Source organism: Dunckerocampus dactyliophorus, chromosome 4 (assembly GCF_027744805.1).
Source record: "Dunckerocampus dactyliophorus isolate RoL2022-P2 chromosome 4, RoL_Ddac_1.1, whole genome shotgun sequence".
NCBI lineage: Eukaryota > Metazoa > Chordata > Actinopteri > Syngnathiformes > Syngnathidae > Dunckerocampus > Dunckerocampus dactyliophorus.
Genome location: NC_072822.1, coordinates 25,875,151 through 25,890,592, shown reverse-complemented (window position 1 = coordinate 25,890,592; position 15,442 = coordinate 25,875,151). Strand labels below are relative to the sequence as shown.

Here is a 15,442-nt window from a genome sequence, read left to right as displayed (position 1 = left end):
GAGAGCCATTATTTGCAAATTGCGGAAACAGTGGTGAACCTTCTCAGGAGTGGCCGGCCAAACAAAATTACCCCAAGAGTGCAGCGACGTTTCATCCAAGAGGCCACAGAAGACCCCACAACAACATCCAAAGAGCTACAGGCCTCACTTGCCTCAGTTAAGGTCAGCGTTCATGACTCTACCATAAAAAAGACACTCCTCAAAAAGGGCCTGTATGGCAGAGTTCCAAGACGGAAAACACTGCTGAACAAAAACAACATCAAGGCTCGTCTCAATTTTGCCAGAAAACATCTTGATGACCCCAAGACCTTTGGGAAAATACTCTGTGGTCTGACGAGACAAAAGTTGAACTTTATGGAAGGTGTGTGTCCCATTACATCTGGTGTAAAAGTAACACTGCATTTCAGAAAAAGAACATCATACCAACAGCAAAATATGGTGGTGGTAGTGTGATGGTCTGGGGCTGTTTTGCTGCTTCATGTTTGAACCATGAATTCAAGATTCAAGAGATTCAAGATTCAAGAGAGTTTTATTGTCATGTGCATAGTACAACAGCAGTTATACCATGCAATGAAAATCTTATTCTGTTCATTCTCCCAAGAAAAGAAAGAAAACAAATGAAAGAATAAGAACATAAGAAACATAAACACATAAACATATATACCAATAAATTAAGCAACAACAACAGACGAGACATTAATACAAGTAAATAATACAAATAAATAAATAAATAAAGTGCTATGAGTGTGTGCGTGTGTTGCGTGCGGCGTGTGCGAGTGCTTCGTTGAGGAGCCTGATGGCCTGTGGGTAAAAACTGTTTGCCAGCCTTGTGGTCCTGGACTTCAAACTCCTGTAGCGTCTGCCTGACGGTAGGAGTGTGAATAGTGAGTGTTGTGGATGTGTGCTGTCCTTGATGAGGTTGTGTGTTCTTCGTAGGACTCTAGATTTATAAATGTCTTGCAGTGTGGGGAGGGCTGCCCCAACAATGTTCTGTGAGGTCTTGATCACCCGCTGGAGTGCCTTCCTATCACGTGTTGTACAGTTACCGTACCAAACAGTGATGGAGGCGGTAAGGACACTTTCGATAGTGCATCTGTAGAAGCAACTCAGGATTGTGGTGGACATGCCAAATTTCCTCAGTCTTCTCAGGAAGTACAGTCTCCTTTGGGACTTCTTCAGAATTTGTTGGGTGTTGTGAGACCAGGTGAGGTCCTCGCTGATGTGTGTGCCAAGGAACTTGAAGGTTTTCACCCTCTCCACCTCAGTCTCATCAATAAACAGGGGTCTATGCGGCTCCTTTTCCCTTGTTCTTGGGTCGATGATCATCTCTTTAGTCTTATCTGTATTGAGAAGGAGATTGTTATCACGACACCAAGCTATGAGGTCCGCCACCTCTCTTCTGTATGATGTTTCAACACCACCAGTGATCAGTCCGATGACTGTAGTGTCATCTGCAAATTTAATGATGCTGGTGTTGTTCTGGGAGGCCACGCAATCGTAGGTGAAGAGCGTGTAGAGGAGTGGACTCAGCACACACCCCTGTGGGGTCCCAGTGCTCACAATTCTTGAGCTGGATGTGCGGTTGTGGACTCTGACTGACTGGGGCCTGCCTGTGAGAAAGTTAAACACCCAGTTACAGAGGGAGGGAGACAGGCCAAGTGTGAGGAGCTTATCTGTGAGTTTGTGGGGGCTGACTGTATTGAATGCAGAGCTATAGTCTATAAATAGCATTCTGACGTATGTGTCCTGGCCCTGTAGGTGAGAAAGGGCTGTGTGGATGGCAGTGTTGACTGCATCATCCGTGGACCGGTTCTGGCGATATGCAAACTGTAGAGGGTCCACGGTTGCCGCCGGGATGCTCTTTTTGATGTGGGTCATGACTAATCTTTCAAAGCACTTCATAACAATAGGAGTGAGTGCTATAGGGCGATAGTCATTCAAGCAGGTCACGTTGCTCTTCTTGGGTACGGGCACTATGGTGGTGGACTTAAAGCAGGTCGGTACAGATGCTTGTGCAAGCGACAGGTTAAATATGTCAGCAAGCACATCAGCTAGCTCTGATGAGCAAACCCGAAGTGCACGTCCTGAGATGTTGTCTGGCCCTGCTGCTTTTCGTGGGTTTGTTTTGTTTAGAACCCTGCGCACATCAGCTGATGTCACCATGAGAGGTGAGTCCTGTGTGCTCCCCAGGTTCAGCCACCCTCTCTGCTCATCAGGAGTTTGGGTATCAAAGCGGGCATAGAACTCGTTCAACTCATCAGGAAGTGTGGTTTGGCTGGACGTGGCTACGCTACTCTGCTGTCGATAGTCTGTGATGTGCTGGAGCCCCGCCCACATGCGCCGAGGGTCTGAGGTGGAATAGTAGCCCTCCAGCTTCTGTCTGTACTGCCTCTTGGCCTCCCGTATGGACCTCCTCAGGTCATATCTGGCCTTTTTGTAGTCATCAGCGGTGCCCATGACAAATGCAGTCGAACGAGCACGTAGCTTAGCCCTTACATCACAGTTCATCCACTGTTTTTGGTTAGGGTATTTTCTGTAATACTTGGTGGTGGTAACAGTCTCTATACATGTGCTAATGTAGCCAGTAACAGCAGAAGCATATTCATCCAAATCAACAGTACAATCTTCCCTCCCCGCTGCAGTTTTAAACACATCCCAGTTTGTGCAGCCAAAGCAGTCCTGAAGTACTTGATCAGTTTCTTCATTCCATACTTTAACTGCTGTACGTACAGGGGGAGCTTTTTTAAGAAGTTGTCTGTATGTTGGATAAAGGAATATAGAGATGTGGTCAGCCTTTCCAAAGTGGGGTCTTGGAACAGCCTTCAAAGCACCTTTCATGTTGCAGTAGACTTGGTCCAGGATGTTATTTTCCCTTGTGGGAAAGCTCACATGCTGGTAATATTTGGGGAGGACAGTCCTGAGGTTACAGTGGTTGAAATCGCCAGATATAATAAATACAGCGTCTGGGTGTTTGGTCTCGTGTTTATCAATGATGTCATGCAGGAGGCCTAGTGCATTAGCAGTGTTAGCTCGTGGTGGGATGTAAACAGCAGTTAAATACACAGCGCTAAACTCACGAGGCAAATAAAAAGGTCTGCATTTCACCATCAGCAGCTCAATGTCCTGCGAGCAGTGCTTTTCCATCGTCTGTACGTCTGTGCACCACCGTTTGTTTACGTAAACACAGAATTCTGCTGTCTACCAAAAAATCCTGAAGGAGAATATTCGGCCATCTGTTCGTGACCTCAAGCTGAAACAAACTTGGGTTCTGCAGCAGGACAATGATCCAAAACACACCAGCAAGTCCACTTCTGAATGGCTGAAGAAAGCAAAATGAAGACTTTGGAGTGGTCTAGTCAAAGTCCTGACCTGAATCCTATTGAGATGTTGTGGTATGACCTTAAAAAGGTGGTTCATACTCGAAAACCCTCTAATGTGGCTGAATTACAACAATTCTGCCAAGATGAGGGGGCCAAAATTCCTCCACAGCGCTGTAAGAAACTCACTGCTAGTTAGTTGTTATTGCTAAGGGTGATCCAACCAGTTATTAGGGTAATCACTTTTTCACACAGGGCCATGTGGGTTTGGAGTTTTCTCCCTTAATAATAAAAAGTTTCATTTAAAAACTGCATTTTGTGTTCACTTGTAACTTGTCATTGACTAGCATTTAAATTTATTTGATCTGAAGCATTTAAGTGTGACAAACATGCAAAAAATAACACATCAGGAAGGGGGCAAACACTTTTTCACACCACTGTATGTAAACATAAACATGTAATCATAATTATCACTTTCTCACTATCAAATGTACATTTCTAGCCAATAAGGCACTGATCTACACTGCATTTGTATTGTGTGTTATATTTGGAATTATTTACAGCTGTAGCGACCAAGTGTCTTAATACACTATCTTGTATTTGAGGGATTGCTCTAAGTAAATGGGTACATGGAGATGGAGTACCCTTTTTCATTGTCTTAATGTAATCATCAGTCTTTTAAACACTAAGGAATCCAATGACACTTTTCTATGGCAGAGCCTTTTCAAGCCTGCAGGTGGCCATCATACATATACTGTACTGTACAGGCAGTATAATCCATACTGTACATTTGTCAGCAGTTGCCATTGGGTGGCAGTGTTTCCACATTAGTTTTTTGCAGATTATATTTACACACCATATACTGTATAATTGAGTGGGTCATGGTTGTTATGCAGCATCATCATATGTTTACACTTGATTTGGTTTACACATGATTCGAAACGTCTTTGGAATACACAGTTCTGGAGAAAAAAACAGACCACTGCAAAATAATCTTTTTTTGTTTTGATTGTTTGACTATATTGTAGATTTGGTATGTGTCTGATTACATACATTGGTTTAGGTCCCTGAATTTTTTTATTTTTAACCAATTGTTGTTCCTGGCTACAATGATTATACCATGCATGTATTCAATGGTTTTTAAATGCAATGATTCGGTGCCAGTTTGTATTAATTTGGATTTTCTTTTATTTTAGCAGGGCAAAAAATGTACATACAGGCTCAAATATATACACATACATCAGGGTCCGTGTGACAGTTTGGAATTTTCGGGCTTGGTTTTTCCCTGTCTCGCCATTTTTTCAGTGTCTTTATTTGGTTATTTCTGTTTCCTGCCTGGCACCCATGTGCAGGACCTTTCCTCTTGTTAGCAGGAGCTGGGAACACACCTGGTTCTGATTTCTATTAGAGTACTATTTTGTTCAGCTGGGGCTTCTGATAGCCGCTGGTTCATAGTTTGCATCTTCACTGTGTAAATGCTGAGAAGCATTCACACTTTTTTGTTAATTCATTTCTTCTCTTCATCTTCTTCTGGAAAATCATATGATGTTTTCCATTACCGTAACATTCTGCTTCTTCTACAGGGTGACATGGCTCAGGGAGTACAGTGGTTCTTTCCCAAAATGATGGTTGATGGTTCAATCTTTGATCCCAGTGTAATCACTCAACTTATTTATACATTTCAGCATTCAGTCTGCATTTTTACCTTCCAACATTTCAAATTTCGCCATTTTTAGTCTGCTAAAAACGAATGAACAAATTAATCGGTGCTCCCCTACTGGTGAAAAACCATTTCCCATTTTCCATTACTGTTCCACTTAATCTACAGGGTGCATGGCTCGGGTGGTACATTGGTCCTCTCCGAAACCGATGGCTGCTGGTTCTATCCTCAGTGCTTGTGTAATTGTTCAACATGTTTATACATTTGAACAATCATTCTCCATTTTTCCATTCCAACATTTTAAATTCCACCGTTTTTTTTTGTGAGCTAACTACTCCCATGTGTCTCAACTGCTTCAAACCATTGCACCCAAAAACGTTCAGCTCATCCAGGACATGTAGGCTATCTATCAGGACTTCTGTAAATACGTCCACATTTTTCATAAATCAGTGTTTTCTGTGACATGTTCCCGACTGAAAATGAAAAAAACAATTCAGTGCTGCCCCCTATAGGCTATAGCCCTATAGTCCCCATAGCCATTTAACATTCTGCTTATTCTGCTAACTCCTCCAACATTTCTCAAGCGATTTCAAACCAATCCAACATCAAAATGTTCAGCTGATTTAGGACACGTTAGCTATCTATCAGGACTTTAAAAAATATTCCCACATTTACTGTATTTTATGTAAGATTTTCCCCACTGAAGAAGAACAGGCAATTTCAATGTCCCGTCCATTGGTGGAAATTCATTTTACATTTAACACAGAAGTGTCCAAACCTTTTCCACAGAGGGCCGCATACAAAAAAATCTAAGGATTCTGTTTGCCACTTTGATATTTTTGTGTCTTTTATTAATTTGATAAAAAGGCTAAAAAAAAAAAACCCTTTCGATTTCATTTCAGCTTTTTTTCTTTACATTGTGCCTTTTTTCTCCAATTTTACATTTTTTTTTTGTATGTTTTAATGGTTTTTTTTTAATGATGCTGGCCAATAAACAAGTTGCGGGCCGCAAACTTTGGACACCCCTGAATTAACATAACATACAACATTCTGCTTATTCCATGTGCAGTGGCCTGGCTTCGGTCATAAAGTGGTCATCTCACAACGTGATTGTTGCTGGTTCAATCCTCAGTTGATCACCGGAGTTCAACATTTCAGTTCAGCTTCAGCATTCACACACAGTTTCTACTGCAACTGCTTCATATTTTTTTCTATTATCCTACCCGCGCACCTTCCTGTTTCCACCTCCCATGGTGAGTTCATGTTATTCCTAGCTGTGCCTCCTAGTCTACTTTGTTATTTTGGTACTTTTGCCCTTTTTGTGTGCTGTTTCACTCTGAGCGAGCTGATCTTTTGTTAATAAAAGACTTTATTGATGACACCAGCCCCCACCTCTCTGCATTGTGGGGTCACACTACATGCCGTCTTAGCAGAACATAATAATATATTCACCGAAATATTTTTTTGTGGTGTTGAAGATTCCAGAATTTCTTTGAACTTAACCAAGGCCTATTAACTTCTAGCTAAAGAGCTAGTGATGATTCACTGCAGCTGGTAGTGACTTTTTGGCAGCAGAAGTTTCTTAGATCGCCCAATACTTAAATCCAGTTAATTTAGTGAAGATCCAAGAAGGAGAATTGGATTTATTCCAATTAGGAAAGTCTTTTGGAGTTTTTCTAAAAAATGAATGCACTTGGTTTAAAAGCAGAGACAAATTCAATCATTTCCTAAGAGTTGGAAAAGAAAGTGTAGGTGTGATGGTGGAGGTGTGATCTATCTGCATGCCAGTATGAACACTTATTACGCAAGTGAAATACTGTACATGGATTCCTGTGCCTTTCTTCCTACACATTTACACATTGTCGCCCGAAGTCAACTGGGATAGGCTCCAGCATGCCCCCGCGACCCTAATGAGGAGAAGCGGCATAGAAAATGGATGGATGGATGTAATGCTATATGAAATAGTACATAGTACCTTACAAATAGTACCTTAAGTTATCCACACACACACACATTAAGCGTGATGAATTAATTTTTCACTTACTGGATACATGAATTATCAACGTTTCACTTGTAAATATTGTAAATAGCCCCTTTTTAACTGAATAAACCTAAATCACAATTTATCCAGATATCAGTTAACTTGAGAGTATTTAGGCTCCTGCATAAAGGATTTTGTCAAACTTATTTGTGGACAATTTAACAATATAGAAAAACAACAATGTGACTAAATAATACAACTGCCCCCCTTTATTATATACATACATTGTATTACATTTAATTCAAGTAAATTGTGCAAAATAACTAGACAAAAGCAAAAACTACTGTTGGCTTTCAATTCAGATCCAAGGAGTTATTCCTGAGATGAGTTTTTGTAAAAAATATAACATAACAATATACCTGTACAAACATTACAATATGAACAACAACAAAAAACAGATATGTGGGAAATCAATAATCACTCTCATCATGCTGGTATTAATTTAATCCTGACACTACCGATACTACTGATATTTGGATTGATCTGCCCATCCCTGGTAGAAATACTGTACAAAAATAAGACAAGAGCACTAGTACACTCCTGATCAAAATCTTAAGACCAGTTGAAAAATTGCTAGAATTTGCATTTTGCACATTTGGATCTTAATGAGGTTTTAAGTAGAGCTACAATATGCAAAAACAAGAAGGGGGAGTGAGACAAAAAGTGCTTTGAAAAAGTAATTTATTGAAAACAACAATTAAACTGAAATAGGCTGTTTATCAGCTGATCAAAAGTTTAAGACCACCGCTCAAAAACTAACAAAAAACTCTCCAAACCAGAACAAAAAATGTTCTCAGTAGGACTCAGTATTGGGTAGCTCCACCGTTCTTGTTAATCACTTCAAAAATGGGTTTGGGCATGCTTGATGCGAGTGTTTCCAGGAGGCTAGTGGGAACATTGCTCCAAGTGATGAAGATGGCTTCACAAAGGGCATCAACTGTCTTGAACTGATGGCCATTTTTAGAAACTTCCCTTGCCATCCATCCCCAAATGTTCTCTATGGGATTTAAATGAGGGGAACATGCAGGATGGTCCAAAAGAGTGATGTTATTCTCCCTGAAGAAGTCCTTGGTCAAGCGAGCATTGTGAACTGCAGCGTTGTCCTGTTGAAAAACCCAGCTGGTACCACACAGACGAGGGCCCTCAGTCATGAGGGATGCCCGCTGCAACATCTGCACGTAAGCCCTGCCGTTTGACGACCCTGCACCACCTGAAGCTCCAGTGTTTTACTGAATGAAAAAGAACCCCAGATCATGATGGACCCCCCTCCAATGTGCCGGGTAGAAAACATCTCAGGTGGGCTCTCCTTGTCATGCCAGTAATGTTGGAAGCCATCTGGACCATCAAGGTTACATTTTTTCTCATCAGAGAATAAAACTTTTTTCCACCTTTCAATGTCCCATGTTTGATGCTCCCTGGCAAAGTCTAAACAGGCAGTTTTGTGGCGTTGAAGAATACGAGGTCTTTGAATTCCTTTGTTTTTTAAACCCTTTTCCCGCAGATGCCGTCTGATGGTTATTGCGCTGAGGTCGGCACCAGTAAGGGCCTTAATTTGGGTCAAAGTGCAGGTGTGATTTTTTTGGGTCTACCACTTGACTTTTTTGTTCCATAATGCTCAGGATCTTTAAAAAAACTTAGAATGACTGTCTTACTGCGCCCAACCTCAGCAGCAATGGCACGCTGCGAGAGGCCTTGCTGATGCAGCTCGACAATCCAACCACATTCAAAAAGAGAAAGCTTCTTAGCTTTAGCCATCAGGAGGGCATGACAGTGTGAATGCTCTTATAGCCTGTGGTCTTAAACTTTTGATCAGCTGATAAACAGCCTATTTCCGTTTAATGGTTGTTTTCAATGAATTACTTTTTCAAAGTGCTTTTTGTCTCACTCCCCCTTCTTGTTTTTGCATATTGTAGCTCTACTTAAAACCTCATTAAGATCCAAATGTGCAAAATGCAAATTCTAGCAATTTTTCAACTGGTCTTAAGATTTTGATCAAGAGTGTATATTGTATACATCTGTGACCTGCGGTAAGCACATGGCTGGTGAGGCACTGACTCCTTTTAGAGTTTTTAAAAATGTTAATAAAAGTTGCTCATTAAGAGGATAAGAAAAGAATAGAATAAATCACTTTTTGCAAAAGTGTTATTATTTTTTAATTAACATAAAAAATCACTAGTGGAGTCACGCGACTTGAACTCGAGTCACAATTTTGATGACTTTGGACTCGACATGACAAGTCGATTTGGACTTTGACTCCAGACTTGACTCAGACTTTCGACTGATAACTTGAAAATACTTGGGATTTTCAGTGAATGTGTTGAGTAAAATGTGTCCCCATTCAAAGTATTTAACGAATGTGACCATTATTATGTAATTTCCATCAAGACACCACATTTTTCCACAGAATCTGCCTCATTGAATGCCTCTACTAACGTCCAATCAGGTTTAAGAACACACAACAAGGGTGTGCATTAGAGTTCTGTGAGCTCCTGAAGAGTGGCAGTGATTAACGCCAGGATGTGTCAACATGGCACTGAGGAGAATTTAATTTGCATTTGCAAACTACAAAGTTATCGTATTTGATTTGGTAAACATTTGACAGTGGTTATGACTTGTAAGGTCTCGAAAATGTAGATTTTATGACTTTGGGATTGAATTGACCTGTCTTGTCTTGATTTATGATTTGAGTTCAGTTAAGGGATTAAATACTTGAGATTTTTTTGAGACTTGCAAAACACTGACTTTCTCCCACCTCTGGATTACTGTACACGTTTTACTATGGTGCCTTCAAGAACCTCCACACAAAGTGCGGAATCTCAACATTATCAGTGAAGCATGAAGACATGTAACAATCGTAGGCTTTTTTTTAACAGTGGTACATGTATGCTGCATATTTTAACTGTATAATCATCTATTTGTAAATACTTACTAACTTATGGTGAATGAGATGCGTTTTCTTTGAAAAAATGACCGATTTTTGGTGAAAAATAAAAATAAAAAAAATTTAAAGCCCGCAAATTTGCGGGGCTGTGGATTGCAAATGCGCGGGGAACCACTGTAATCATTCTGACCAAATTAAAAGCACAATTACAAAATTTCCAGTTATCGGACTCGGCAATATTGTCCCTGTATTTACTTCTATCTATACTAAAAATTGCAGTATCACCCACTTCGAGTTTGACGCTGCATGCATAAATGTGATGAGTGACATCTGCTGCAGCATGGAGACCAAGCAAAGACCTGAGAAGAAGTGGGAGGGCGGGAGAGAGTGATCACGGATCTGCTGCATTTCTCTTGCATCTCCTCTCCTCCTCTCTCCTCATCTCCCTGGAAGCAGCAGCCGCCGGTCGTGCTCCCTCTCTGCTCTCCTCTTCATCTGTCTCCCGAGTGAGGATGACACCCACAAATTTGACGAAGAAGCGAAGCTCTCAGTCTCAGTCTGGCCGGTGGCTTCGAGGAGGTGCCGTGTTTAAGGAAAAGGTGTCCGCTGTGGCAGTCTGAGTAAGTGCTGAGCTGTTTTACTGCTCGTTGAATGTCGCTCAAAAGTCTTGTTTTGCGTCCCAGTGTGCAGGATGTGATTGATAGACGGCGCAGCTTCATGGCCACGTAGTGTTGTTGCACCCTACTTGTGCAGCAGCGCTATGCTGTCTGTAGATCCTTTTGGTCACGACACAGATGCTTTCTTCCACATCTTCCCATCACTCCCCGAGGTGGCATTCACACTGTCTCCACTCTGTCAGGTTTTTTTTCACATTAGATTCATCTGTGGAAGTTGATTTGGACTCTTCCTGTCACACAGGGACGTTCCAAATAAGTTGAAAACAGTTCAAAGCCATAACATTGCATGCACATGATGAAAAGTATGCTTGAAGGAAAGTATCGCTATGGTAACAGCAGGATTTCCAAGGCTAGTGGAGCGCTAAAAAGAAGCTTGCTGTTTTTTTGCTGCTAAGTATACAATAGGATTTCTTTTTAAAGCCGACTCCAGAAGAATACTGATGATAGTGGTGATAAAAACATGACACAACAATAGGTACACTCACAATGTTGGTTTTTTTTTTTGGAAACATGCATATTTGATTGCATAATACAGGGATGTGCTAGGTTGTTTTTTATTGGCCAATGCTACATACTAAAAATACAATTAAAGAAGAAAAAGTTGAACTGTTGATAATAATAACCCCAATAATTATATGCTTTGCCACTTTTAAATCAAAGCTGACATGCAGGCATTTTTTTCTTCCAATATCTCCTCAAGTGAGGCCGTTTTTTTCTTCCGAAAACATCTCAATCACGATAAGTAATTTATAAATACGTGATAATGCAGGTATGATGTGCGGCATATGTGTACCACTGTAGCTGCCCCTGTAACACAGGGCTGGCATGGCTCATGCGGCACGGTGGTTGTCTCCCCACCTGAAGGTTGCTGGTTTGATCCTCTGTTCTCATGAGCATGTTGAGGTATGATCTAACCCCCAGTTGCTTCTGATGCTGCGTCAAAGCACTTTGCTTGAAGGTAGAAATGAGAAATCCGAGTGAACCTCCATGGACCATTTCACTGTTTAAAAACCTTGCCATTTTTACACGTTTATGCTTCACTGATAAGTTTTTTTTTTTTTTGTCAATCGTTTAAATTTTGTACTTTGTTCGGGGGCCTTGAATGAACCGTAGTTGCAAAAGTCAAACTTATAGATAACAATCTGGCCTCAAAACTGACAGCGAGGTGAACACAAGTTAACATAGGATGTTAAATCGTTACTGGAATTACAACAGGTAATCAGTGTGGACGCCTTCTTGGACAGCTAGCCAGAATGACCCGGTGTCCTGCAGAACGGGGGAGGAGCGTACTACCGCTAGCTGCTTCTCAGTGAGGTGGAGGCAGCGCCAGCACAGACGTAAGCGCCGTTGGCACGGCTTAGGCCTTAAACCTGGATTGTGCTTCACTGCATTCAGCTTGTTAGCTTCCTTTGTCGCTATTGATCAAGGGCAATTAATGCTGCTGTTTTTAAATGTACATTGTGTTACAAAAAATTATTTTTGTTTGTATCTATCTTTTTATTACAAAGTTTTGATAAACTAAGTTTGTTGGATTTAATTTTAAGCACTTCTCCCCAGCCTGATGATAATGATGATTCAAATAAAGCCTTTGCATTATCAGGCAATGACTGTAACCTCAAAGTAAATATTTAATGTCATTTAATAGTGTTTTTTATTATTCGTATAATTTATGAGGGGATTTTTTACAAAGCACATAAAAGCAAGCAGGTGCACTAGTTGCAGTACCTCAGTCAGCCGTGCAGGTGTATGGGGGCAGTGTTGCGCCACTGAATGCTCCTAGTAGGGTTCTGGAGCTGAATCTAATCTAATAATTACAACGCTGTCTTTTATTGCTAATGTTGATTCGAAATGGAAGGAGAATGTTGACATGAAACTACCAGTAGGGTTCGGAGGAGGAGCGAGTCGTGAGTCAGAAATAGACATTTATATGAAGGTCTCAGTTACTCGCAGTTTTTTTTTTATACTATCATCCTTTGATTATTCATTATTCATCATTTCCTCTGTGAAAAAGTTTGGATATGATTTGGTGAATCTGTGTGTGATTGGGTGTGGGGTACATTTGCTATCACACAGACTGCAGACTCATGAGGATATTTCATGCATCTGCAGGGATCAGGAACAAGCGACTCATTGAATGCTCATTGCTGGCTGATAGCGAGTAGTATGGTTTTTGTTTTTGTATTAGGGGCACACTGTGAAGTGGTGTAGAAGTACATTGTCTTGTGTCGTGTTTGCCATATTTTACGGTGGCCAAGAAATGCAAATCACCTTAACAAAAAGCAAAACAAATTACAATTTCACCAGCCGGAAAGGGAATGTACCAAATCCCAGAGTTCTAGGAAGTGGCAACGTTTGGATCAATCAGCAGGGAGTTTCTACACTTCTTTCTGGTTTATGTTCGTAGTCGAGAAGTGCAAACACTTCAACAAAAAGCAAAAAAAACAAACAAACAGTAAAACCACCTGGCAGGGGATTGTACCACTGTTGTACCCTCATTAAGATATTTGATGGACTCCTGTAGTACATCTGTTCCTTCCGTCTGTTAAAGGAAAACTGCACTTTTTTTGGAATTTTGCCCGTCATCCACAATCCTTATGTGAGACATGGACACATATGTCTTTCTCTGTGCGTTCGAAAGATATATAAACAGCTAAAAAGAGACAGCTCATTACTGCACTTAAGGGAACCACTTATTCTGCCTATGAAGCCTTCTGAAAAATACTCCAAAAAGCGCCAACAATTCTCAATTTGAGTAGAATGTGACATGCATATTAACCAAGCTACATCGACGTTGTTATTATTATTAACAATGTTACGCCCATCGAATTACGTTACTGGCGCATCGACACCGAGGAAGGAAGTTCCAGTAATGCCAAAATGGCCAAAATACGCATAATACTGTAAGTATTACATGTTATCATGAATGTACCTGTTGCTACCCATGGCAGGCAACTACTTGCACATACAATGTTATGAACCACAGTGGTAAACAGTCATATTAATACACATAATACAGATAATTAAATAGGGGGACAAATATGTTACAAAGTGCCACAATTAAGTTGTGAATTTCTAACCTGCTCCTCTCATTGTATTTCTGGATATGCCTGAATCAAATACTTCAACATATATCACAAATTTAAAGCGAAAATCCAAGATTTGTTTTATAGTTACAGATAAAGCCGACAAAAAGTATCGCTTCGTTATCGTGAAGTACTGTACAGACGGAAGGAGCAGATGTACTACAGGAGTCCATCAACTTTTTTAATATAACAGGGGTACAATCCCCTTCCGGGTGGTGTAATTGTAATTTGGTTTGCTTTTTGTGAAAGTGTTTGCACTTCTGTGTTACTAACATAAACTGGAGATTTGGTACATTCCCTTTCCGGCTGGTGAAATTGTGATTTGTTGTGCTTTTTGTTAACACGTTTTGCATGTTTCAGGCACCGTAATATTTGATGTAAGGCATATTACATTCACAAAATTGAGCATTATACATTTTTTTAATGAGTTTAGGGACAAAGGGACAAAGAGTAGAATCTTGGATAGTTTTCATAGTTAGTTTCTGGTGTTGGATGTCATGTTAGAGCAGTTACTTAATAAAGTGGATGATGAGTGTCATTTTTCTCAGAGCTCAGAACAGTAGTATGCAATTATCAGTCTTATCCTGAGGACCTTGTTATGTGAGATAATATCCGTGCCAATTAGCAGTAAAAGTATCGTTGTTGGTTGGATCAAATAACATGACATACTGAGATTGTTTTGCATGGTCATTGCTCTTACTGTACTATTTTTAGTGTTTGTGTGTATGTCAGCCACGCAAGTGAGCGATAACTAAATGGGATATATCCATCTGTAATATCATTGCTGTGTTTGTGATTGGTTGACATCTCCAAATGCCTGCTGTCAAAAAGATCTATTTTGCGAGATATGAAAAGAGATATGAAAGAGAATTGCTCGCACCAGTGCTAGAACATACAGCACTTCCTGCAAGTACATAGTACATTAAAGTAAAGACTCTCTACGACCAATACCCTGTTAACCCCAGTACATGGGTCAGCATGGTCGCATTTGTGTTGCTATGGTAACTGCTGTGCAACGCTTGCGTCAGTATTCACGTGCTATACAGCCGCGTAAGCGGAAGAACGTCAGCTAAAATCGCAACTACACCAAGTTTAGAAAAACAGAAGACAATTCAAACCACAAGCACTGTAAAAAAAAACAAGCAGGCAAACAAAATCACAATGCAGCAAACCTTTAGCATTTGAAAGCTAACACGTCGCCCCTCCATTGACACTAAACTAAACTAAACAAGCAGCTTTATTTACTCGCAAACAGTAGCAAGGATATGTACATTTTCATATTTACAGGAAGAATTAAAGTCCACCCTTTACGTTGATACCAAGATCATCCATGTAGATGTTGTAGATGCGGAGGAAAACTTTATTTTGGATATGTCCTTTTCAAGCAAGCCTCTCAAGCCCAGAGTTGAAGGCGTTAAATGTTCAGGAAAAGAGAACATCAACTCACTCTACAGAAGATGACACGCACACTCAATCTTTTTGTGCATGACAATCTGGCAAATGTTGGTATTGAGCCGAAACCAAGTGAATGCAGGGCCGATATCGAGACTAATACCGATCATTTTTACATGAAATTTTTCAAGATCATTAAAGGTTTTTGTGATTTTGCTCTTAATATGTTGATTGTTATTAGAATCAGAATAAAACACAGGACAAAACTTTCAGGCAAACCAAAAAAAACAAACAAATATTAATACCATTAATATTAATACAGTAATCCCTCATTCATTAGTTCCAGACCCAAACGTGGTAAGTGAATTTAGAGCATAGAAAACCTGTTTAT

General features: G+C 40.4%; 1 protein-coding gene across 8 annotated transcripts in view; it reads left to right on the top strand.

Moving 5' to 3' along the window:
- Positions 1 to 10,285: 10,285 nt before the first annotated feature.
- Positions 10,286 to 15,442, top strand: part of LOC129180408 (citron Rho-interacting kinase) — an 82,046-nt gene continuing 76,889 nt past the window's right edge. For 4 of the 8 annotated variants that reach the window (XM_054774862.1, XM_054774858.1, XM_054774859.1 and 1 more), the window contains exon 1: positions 10,287 to 10,519. The gene's annotated coding sequence lies outside the window, so the exon portion shown is untranslated. Of the gene's footprint in view, positions 10,520 to 15,442 lie in introns of all 8 variants that reach the window. The other 4 variants (XM_054774864.1, XM_054774860.1, XM_054774863.1 and 1 more) reach the window with 2 other exon arrangements.